This window comes from Microcaecilia unicolor, chromosome 5 (genome assembly GCF_901765095.1).
Source record: "Microcaecilia unicolor chromosome 5, aMicUni1.1, whole genome shotgun sequence".
In the NCBI taxonomy this organism is placed as follows: domain Eukaryota; kingdom Metazoa; phylum Chordata; class Amphibia; order Gymnophiona; family Siphonopidae; genus Microcaecilia; species Microcaecilia unicolor.
Genome location: NC_044035.1, coordinates 122,951,645 through 122,962,532, shown reverse-complemented (window position 1 = coordinate 122,962,532; position 10,888 = coordinate 122,951,645).

Genomic DNA, 10,888 nt, shown 5'->3' with positions numbered 1-10,888 from the left:
GATCATATTCACCACCACAAGTGTAACAGGTAGGGGGGGGGGGCCTGGGTCCGCCTGCCTGAAGTGCGCTGCACTCACTAAAACTGCTCCAGGGACCTGCATACTGCTGTCATGGAGCTGGGTATGACATTTGAGGCTGGCATAGAGGCTGGCAAAAAATATTGTAAAAGTTTTTTTTTAGGGTGGGAGGGGGTTGGTGACCACTGGGGGAGGAAGGGGAGGTCATCCCAATTCCCTCCGGTGGTCATCTGGTCAGTTCGGGCACCTTTTTGAGGCTTGGTCGTAACAAAAAATGGACCAAGTAAAGTCGCCCAAGTGCTCGTCAGGGACGCCCTTCTTTTTTCCATTATGGGTCGTGGACGCCCATGTGTTAGGCGTGCCCCAGTCTCGCCTTCACTACGCTTCCGACATGCCCCCGTGAACTTTGGTCGTCCCCGCGATGGAAAGCAGTTGAGGACACCCAAAATCGGCTTTCAATTATGCCGATTTGGGCGACCCTGGGAGAAGTACGCCCATCTCCCGATTTCTGTCGAAAGATGGGCACCCTTCTCTTTTGAAAATAAGCCTGATAGTAACACAGTAACATAGTAAGTGACAGCAGATAAAGACCTGAACAGTCCATCCAGTCTGTCATATTCATTATCAATTCATGATTAAATCAACAATGAATGTGATATTATGATATTATATACTTTATCACAAGTCTTTCTTTAGCATTTCTGGGGCATAGACTTTTGAAGTCCACCCAGCTCTGTCCTTAAGTTCCACCTACTGGAGTTACCGTCAAAGCCCACTCCAGCCTATCAAAATCCGTCTTGTCATTTGCGGGACCCAGACCATAAAGGTCTGCCCAGCACTATCCTCGGTTCCAACTACTGAAGATGCCATTGAAGCCATTTCCAGCCTATCCTAAACTGGATTGCAATATACAGACACAGACCTAAAAGTCTTCTTCTTTTTTCTCCTTCAGTGCCTGGAATGCCCACCCGAGGGAGGTGGTAGAGACAAAAACAGAGACAGAATTCAAAAAAGCATGGGATGAACATAGAGGAACTCTATTTAGAAAATATATGGTAGAAAACAAAAATAAATAAAAAAAAAAAACCTTACATGGCTGCAGGGGGTGGATGTGTGAGTGATGCTTGGAAGGCTACTCAGGCTGTGAAGCATCACTCACACATCCACCCCCAGCAGCCATGTAATTTTTTTTTTAATTTATTTTTGTTTTCTACCATATAATTTCTAAATACAGTTCCTCTGTGTTCATCCCATGCTTTTTTGAATTCTGTCACTATTTTTGTCTCTACCACCTCCCTCGGGTGGGCATTCCAGGCATCGACTACCCTCTCTTTGAAAAAGAATTTCCTGACATTACTCCTAAAGTCTACCACCCTGCAACCTCATGTCCTCTAGTTTTACCATTTCCCCTTCTCTGGAAGAGATTTATTTCTATATTAATACCTTTCAAGTAGGGACAGGGGAGATATGATACAGATGTTTAAATAAACATCTGTATCATATCTCCCCGTCCCTTCTTTCCTCAAGGGTATACATATTCAGGTCTTCCAGTCTCTTCTTATACGTCTTATGGCATAGGCCCCATATCATTTATTTATTTAGTAGGATTTATTTACCACCTTTTTGAAGGAATTCACTCGGTGTACAGTAAGAATAGATCAAACATGAGCAATAGGCAATTACAGCAGTAAAAATATTCAAAGGCAATAAAAGTATGGCATAGTATACTACTTACAATGTCAACACAATACGTAATAGAACATTTTAATTGATAGTGAAGGGTAGAAGCAAAGATGGAACATATATATAGGTAAGAGAGTAAGAAGAGTTAGAAAGTCGCATTCCTCTGGACCGCTTCTAGTCTTTTTGCATCCTTAGCAAGATATGGCCTCCAAAACTGAACACAATACTCCAGGTCCTGCAGTAAGTGCCATTTTAGTGCGCATTAATCCACAAACACAAAATGGTTTCTATTTGGGGGGGGGGGAAGGAGATGTGTCAGGTGGGGTGTTCCAGTGCTAATCAGTTAGCGCAACTATATCACTGCACAATTATCCAGACAGTAGCAAAATTGAGGTGTTGTTTGGATAACTTATCAGAGAAATAGTAGGCCTGCCTCAAGTTGTGACCCAAGGCACCACTGAATATACAAATAAAGTAAAGCATTGCGTTGCAGAGCACACATCTAAAATGAATGTTTTGGACAATGACTTTAAGGCAGTGAAATCCTCAACAGAAATGTTGATGAAAAGTTTCAACTTTCAGCAGCGTAAAATAGATTTCCTTGAAAACCAAATTCGCATAAATAATCTACGTTTTCTTAACTTTCCTAAATCTCCACTCATCCCAGCACTGGAAATGTTGAGGAAATATGTGCATGAAATATTGGGAGTCCCCTCTGAGGGATTCCCTCCTATTATAAGAGTACAATATATTTCAGGTGCAAGAAAGGGTGATATTCCTCAAAATCCTCAAGCTGCTTTAAATTTAACTGACTTCCTGGAAAGTTCTATGGAGGTCATAACTGAGAGAACCACACTGCTTGTTACATTTGCACTGCAAACAGACCGTAATAACATCTTGAGACTTTATTTTCGCCATATGAACTCCATTTTTCTTGGGTCAAAAATACAGATTTTCCCAGACTTTTCCAAGGACACCCAGAGAAGAAGAAAAGTTTTCCTGTTACTAAAAGAAAGAGTTCTCCGTTTAGGTGGAACTTTTCAATTGAGGTTTCCTTGTAAATGTTTTATTACTATTGAATCTATATCATATATTTTTTTTGACCCAGGAAAACTACAAGAATTTATTACCTCTAAAGAATAATGTTGTAATAGGCACTGTATTAAGCGCTACTCGGCTGCGAATCTTCGCCATCTCTCTCTGTTCACTTAATTTGATTGCTTTTTGATTTTAGCTATTTTCCTAGATCTTGGATCATAATTTGTGGTCGATATAGTAGGATAATTTCCGTTTTGATTTAAGTTCCTTAAATGTTATCTTGATTGATTTATGTTGTATTGCATAAATGTAAATTTGAAATAAATATAAATAAATGTTAAAAAAAAAAAAAAAAAAAAGTAAAGCATTGCCACCACTGAATCTCAGATCCTGTATCTTTCAACCTAAATAAATATGAAAAGCAATGGAAAAATTAATTAAGCATAGCATGCATTAACATTTTCTGCAGGGTGAAAATTTCTCTAAAGTATTCCAAGTTTTAAACGTTAATTACTGCTAAATTGCTTCCAGCATGCAGAGTCATGCTTTTTTTCTTGATTGTGGCATAAAACAGAAAGTGTTTCCAAATTGTTCCAACCTCACTTTGCTAAGAATTTGAATATATGCAACTTCTTAAGAAACACCCTCTTTGGGAAGCAGTTAAGCACTGCTTGTGCCTGAACCTCATCCCAGGCCAATTTCTGCTAAGAAGGAATCATTCAAGTGATCATTAGTGTCAAATGTCCCTGTTCTAGGAAAACATTTTGGGACAATATTCAGCTGTGTGGTCAACATACAAACTGAAAGCATCTAACATCTAACTTAGATGGCTCAAGTTATACATGGATATTGATTTGAAACTGTCTAAGTTAGACATTTCAAGTTATATCTTCTATTTCTGCATGTCATCTATGAGCCGATGAACAGAATCAAACGCGGAATCAAATATGGAAGCTCAAACGAGTGAAACCTTTCATCCCAAGGGAAATATTTCGCAACTTAGTACAATCCATGGTACTAAACCGTCTAGATTACTGCAACGGAATCTACACGGGATGTAAAGAACAAATCATAAAGAAACTCCAAACTGCTCAAAACACAGCAGCTAGGCTTATATTCGGAAAAACAAGATTCGAAGGCGCCCAACCTTTATGAGAAAAACTACACTGGCTCCTAATCAAAGAATGTATTTCGTTCAAAATCTGCACCCTGGTTCACAAGATCATCTACGGCAATGCCCTGGGATACATGATAGACCTCATATACCTACCAACCAGAAACACAACAAAATCAACACGAACATACCTAAATCTCCACTATGCAAGCTGCAAAGGACGTAATACAAATCAACCTATGCATCCAACTTCTCTTATATAAGCACACAACTATGGAACACAATTTCGACCACTGTGAAAACAACATACGACCACCTAATCTTCCGGAAACTCTGTTCAAAAAGGCATACTCAAATGACTTAACCTAAATGCCTAACCCCGCAACACAACAATATAAATGTTCATATTGGACATAACCTACTCTTCCCCTTGACCCCCAATATGTCTATCAATTCTGATCATTAGTCTGACATAACCTCACTTTGTATTTGTTCATGCCGGTATTGGCGACTGCCACTACTGCACTATGCAAGCCACATTGAGCCTGCAAATAGATGGGAAAATGTGGGACACAAATGCAACAAATAAATAAATAAAATAAAAATACTAGCACCTGCATTTGCTACCACCCCATGATCAGAGCCCCCGAGCACATGAAACAACACGCTTGCAGGCTTTGACCACAAGTAGCATGCAAATGCATGCTAAACAGGGCTCTTACTGCAAGTAGCATGCAAATGCATGCTAAACATATTCCTCCCCAATGATCAGAGAGCAGTGCGCCAAACATTGCTGTGTGTCTGTAGCAAACCCTACACCAGCTCGGAGCTGGCGTTAGGGTTTGCAGACCATTGGGGAGGAATGGTATGTCCTGTTCAGCATGCATTTACATGCTATCAGGCCCCCTGTTCCCCACAATATAACCCCCCCCCCCGCAGGAGACCCCCTCAGGAACCCCAACCCCTCTACCCCAAGCCAGCGACATGGGGGCTGGAGGTCCAGTGGCCCTCCAGTCCCCCCACCCCCATTGACACAAGTTTATGGGGGGGCTGGAGATCTGGTGGATGTGCTGGGTGGGGATCCTGGGATGCACTGGGCGGGGCTTCAAACCATATAAGAGAGAAACTCCCTTATACAGTGGTGAAGCCCCACCCACTGCATCCCAGATGCACCAGGCAGGGCTGGGCGCTGCCATTTTCAAGGCGGCGCTGGAAGAGGAGGGAGTGTACTACTACCTCCTCCAACAAAGGTACGGGGGCAGGGAAGGGGCCACTACCAGGTTGGCGGGGGGGCTTGGTTAGTGGCCCACTGGGCCACCAGGGCTCTTTTTTGGGGGTGCAAGGAGGGGGTAGGGGGCTGGAGAGCCACCAGATTTCCAGCCCCCATGAACTTGTGTTGTTGGGGTGTGAGGGGGGACTGGCTTGTAGTGGGGGTTCGGTGGGGGCACTAGGCCACCAGGGCCTTGCTGGTTGGGATCTGGTGGTCCCACGAGCCTCCAGCCCCTGTGTTTGACAGGTCTGGGCTTTTGACAGCCCGGACCTGTCAAACAAATGTGGGAGGATTGTGCTTGAGTGCATGCTTAGGCACAATCCTCCCGTACTTATACCCTATGATCAGAGATAATAACGCACATAAATTTGCATGCAATTATCTCTGATCATAGGGGCAGTAAAGCCCCGTGCTGCTTGGAACAGCGTGGGGCTTTTGATCATCTGGGCACTAGATGCATGTTATCCTTCCCATTTTCAGCAAATGGCAGTCAGCATTTTTCAAAAGTGCTGACTGTCACTTGAGCTGAATTTGACCTGGACATTCAATGCCGGGCCTCACCCAAGTACTGGAGTTGAATATCAGGGTCATAGGTGGCCACCAAAGCTTCTTCAGGTGTTTACCCGATTAGTAGACTGAATATCTTTGCTAACCAGTTAAATTTCAGCCCTGCTCTGTCTCCTCCCCAAACCGCCCGGCACTACATGGATAGTGCCACTGCCATCACACTCTATGTTCAGCTGCACTATGTGGCAAAATGCCACTGATAACCTAGGGATGGCTGGGTTAAATATCTATCCCTATATCTTTAGTCACAGTTTAGATTGTGATCAGGCAAGCCGCTCATAGTCAGAGAAGCGGTTGAAAAGCAGGAAGGATTCTGAGGAGAAAAGCAGGAGGTTTCCCTGTTGATAGGGAAAATATAGGGAACCAAGCAGAAAAACACTCATATCTGAAATCTGCACACTCTTGCTCCTGGCAGATGACAGATAAGGTGAGCAGGCAGAAGCATGTGGGAAGGGCAGGAGGAGTCAGGACACGAGAGGCTGGAAGTGTAATGTAAAGCCCAGGTTTTCCACATGAAATCCTGGTCTCCTCTACAAGTCCTGGGTACCTGCTACACTCTTGGGTGGGGCACCCAAGAACAGGGCCACAAATACAAGTTTTACTTCACTGAGCTGGGCGTAAGCTGGGGCCGGGCTTGATCCTGGTAGTCCGTAGGGTTTTAAGCCACTCTCTTTGTCATTACTCTTGTAGCCTTTGATCAAATTGACCTCATTCACACTCCAAAGAAACTCCCCACTCCAGAATTTGTATTGAATGCAATAACTTTACTGGAATGCTGCAACAGGCAGATATCCAGATTTCATCTATTCGCTTAACAGTCCATATTATTGATAAAGCATTAACAGCAGTCTATGTTATTAGTAGAAGCATTTGTAACAGTCTTTGTATTTGGTAGAGGTCTTAATAACTGAAGTGGTATTCACTTGAAAAAAATCCTAGAGTATTTACATATTTACAAATATCTCCAGTCCTCCTTTACCCATCCTTCCTGGCAGAACAATCCAAGGATATGGCTGCCCACTTCTTCTGCGGAAAGGGTCCCGCTGGGCTCTTACCCAGCTGCCGGACATCCTCAGGACCAGACCTCCCTGTCCATCTTTCACTTTCAGAGGTGCACTTCTTCAAGCTGTGAATCCGAACAGGCTTTTCCCTGTTCTCCCAGGGGGGGCTTACCCTTTCTCTCCTCCCGGTGTTCTCCTCTCAGTTACTGCTCTTGTGAGCTTTATCTACTTCTTGGTTCAGCCTTAGGTTATTGTAACACTATAAGATGATTTATGGTTTTAACTTCTTTTCAGGATTGTGGCACAACAACAAGATTAGAAAGCGCTTAGTCCCCTGATGAAGCTCAATGCAAGAGTAAAACGGAGAGCCCCATTGGGCAGCAAGTGAAGCTAAGTGTCTTGAAACTTTTATATCACTGTTCCAAAAATGATTTTACTATTAGAGGCACTTAATTTCACTCATTTTTCTAAAGTAAGGTAGATGTGCCTTAAATGTTGTAATCACTTCTGAAGAGAAAAGAAGTATAGATAATTCATTGAAAGTATTAAAAAGTTACTAAAATAAATAAAAAATATGGGTTTTTGACCAATGATAATACTGGAATCTAAGAAGTGCTGGCACTTAGAAATTGTGGTCTGCTGCCGAGCAAGGCCTTTTGATGTCTTTTTCTCCATTAAATGATTAATTTGATTAAGTCTCACAGTGAAAACAAACGTTTTTAAGAATAATAGAGTTTCAGCTTATCATTTAATTGTTCACAAGAAAGTTCGCTGAAGATTTTGTCCAGTTAGTTTTGTATTCACTGTTGATATTTTAGACATCTATTTTTCTACAGTGGATGATCATGCTGCATGTCACTGGCACATGGACATCCATTTTGCCAAGTATTTTAAAACAGGCTCTACATTGACAGATCCTGTTCTAGGATACTAGCGAAGTTCAGACGTCCTGACTTGGATGTCTAAATACTGATTTAGATGTCCTTCTAAAATGCTGCTCTACATTATTTCTCATTCTTCTCCCTTGTTAAGGGCTGAAGATCTGTTTTAAATTAATTCAAAACAAGTGTCACCTAAGGAAAATGGCAGGACTGAAGAGATTCCTGTGACTTATCTTTGGACTCTATTGGCATTTGGTTTTCTACATGGATTACACTAGATGTAAATGTACTATCTGCTAAATAATTTAATTGTTTCAGGTACAATGAGATTCGGAATGATTATATGAATTTTGTTTCTACAGGGAAATGCCAGAGGATATCCCACAATCCTTAGAACCTTGAAAGACTATTTTTCACTCCTGCCAGGAAAGGTCTAATAGTTCCTGAGTTCCACAAAGAGACCTTACCCAAAATCAGAGGATGTGGGCAGGGTTACAGAAGCTCTACTGAAAGGGACAATGCAATGCACAGAAGGGGAAAACAGTGTCCCTGATTAGCCAATGGCTGATAGCAAGGACGTTAGATAAAAGAGAGAACTAAGACTGGATACATATAGCTCAAATAAACCATGGTTGATAAGTGAGGGACAAGTAACTAGGCCTACGTGCTAGTATCACGTCCAAGCGTATCTGGGAATTTACACAGTAACAGATACAAAAAACGCTCAAGGGGATTTCAGCTTCAAACGGTGGTTGGCTTGAACATGAGGTTATTTCTTTTTCACTTGGATGAATTGCTTGAAATTATAGTTTTCTTTCATAGCAATTTTTGGGGGAAGGAAAATAAACTGAAATGCTGATGACCTCTTGAGATGTGTGTGTCTTTGTATGTATATTTTGGACATAAAACCTCAGACTAATTTAGACATTGAATAACTGAGACTTATTTGGTTTCTTTGGACAGGAAACAAAAGGGTTGAGGTTGAAAAGTTTTCCATCACAGGGATAGTGCAGAGAGATATCTGACACTTTCAAGCATTCCAAAAATCAGAAACAGGACAGTTTCCTATCGTAACATATTGATATTTTTGACATAAAGAGCTTCTATGGTGATAAAGTGAAATACAGATATAGGGAGTAATTTTCAGCGGCAGCAGTCGCCATACTAATCTAAATGCCAGCTGTGGTGTTTAAAGTACTACATAAATTCAGTGTCATTATACAAGTGAATGCAGATTTTAGACAGTACATTGAAAGGGGAATTCAGATGTCTGAGTTAAGATATAGAGAATTCCCATGTTATTTTAAGAGGCTCTGCCAAAATAAGTGCAGGATCGCACAGGGGAAAAAAAGTAGAACCCCCCCCCCCCCCACACACACACACGCAAATGTGAAAGCAGCAGTCTTAGCACTGGTGGCCTCTCAGCCTCCCACACCCTGATAGCCAGACAGCGTCACCAGGAGCATCACCCTCCTCCCCCCCCCATACACACAGCATGACTCCAACACCCCCACCAACAACTCACCTAGTAGCAGTAATCCCCCCAAAGCCACACACCCCTCCGAGGAAGACCCCCCCCCCCCCCCAATGTGGCAACCTTCTCATTTATGCCGATAAAGAGGTGACTGCTGTTAGTATTGTCCAAAAATCAATGTGGGACAATTATGCACTACTGAGGCAAGAGTTGTATAAATATTCTGGAGAATTCTGAAGTGTTTGAAAAATTTGGATGATTGAAGTGTGGAGTAAATCTGGGACTAATAAAGCTGATGTGATACTTTGGAAGAAAGGCAGGAGGGGGAAGATATGATAGAGACATTTAATACCTATGCTGCAATAATGCACCGGAGGTGTTTCTTTCAATTGAAAGGAAGCTCTGGAACAAGGGGGCATAGGATGACGGTGAAAGGGGATAGACTCAGAAGTAACCTTATTTATAGAATTACTCTCAAGTCTCTTTGGCAGATGAACACCTCTGCACCCCTGAGAAGGGAGTAACCAATCCCCACTACTGCTCACTTCCTAGGCACTGTGCACTTTGAGTTTATGAATTCTAGTTTCTCCTATTCTGGCATGGCTTTCCCTCTTCTGTTTCAAGACATAAAGTGGGGGAAATAAGTATTTGATCCCTTGCTGATTTTGTAAGTTTGCCCACTGACAAAGACATGAGCAGCCCATAATTGAAGGGTAGATTATTGGTAACAGTGAGAGATAGCACATCACAAATTAAATCCGGAAAATCACATTGTGGAAAGTATATGAATTTATTTGCATTCTGCAGAAGGAAATAAGTATTTAATCCCTCTGGCAAACAAGACCTAATACTTGGTGGCAAAACCCTTGTTGGCAAGCACAGCGGTCAGACGTGTTCTGTAGTTGATGATGAGGTTTGCACACATGTCAGGAGGAATTTTGGTCCACTCCTCTTTGCAGATCATCTCTAAATCATTAAGAGTTCTGGGCTGTCGCTTGGCAACTCGCAGCTTCAGCTCCCTCCATAAGTTTTCAATGGGATTAAGGTCTGGTGACTGGCTAGGCCACTCCATGACCCTAATGTGCTTCTTCCTGAGCCACTCCTTTGTTGCCTTGGCTGTATGTTTTGGGTCATTGTCGTGCTGGAAGACCCAGCCACGACCCATTTTTAAGGCCCTGGCGGAGGGAAGGAGGTTGTCACTCAGAATTGTACGGTACATGGCCCCATCCATTCTCCCATTGATGCGGTGAAGTAGTCCTGTGCCCTTAGCAGAGAAACACCCCCAAAACATAACATTTCCACCTCCATGCTTGACAGTGGGGACGGTGTTCTTTGGGTCATAGGCAGCATTTCTCTTCCTCCAAACACGGCGAGTTGAGTTCATGCCAAAGAGCTCAATTTTTGTCTCATCTGACCACAGCACCTTCTCCCAATCACTCTCGGCATCATCCAGGTGTTCACTGGCAAACTTCAGACGGGCCGTCACATGTGCCTTCCGGAGCAGGGGGACCTTGCGGGCACTGCAGGATTGCAATCCGTTATGTCGTAATGTGTTACCAATGGTTTTCGTGGTGACAGTGGTCCCAGCTGCCTTGAGATCATTGACAAGTTCCCCCCTTGTAGTTGTAGGCTGATTTCTAACCTTCCTCATGATCAAGGATACCCCACGAGGTGAGATTTTGCGTGGAGCCCCAGATCTTTGTCGATTGACAGTCATTTTGTACTTCTTCCATTTTCTTACTATGGCACCAACAGTTGTCTCCTTCTCGCCCAGCGTCTTACTGATGGTTTTGTAGCCCATTCCAGCCTTGTGCAGGTGTATGATCTTGTCCCTGACATCCT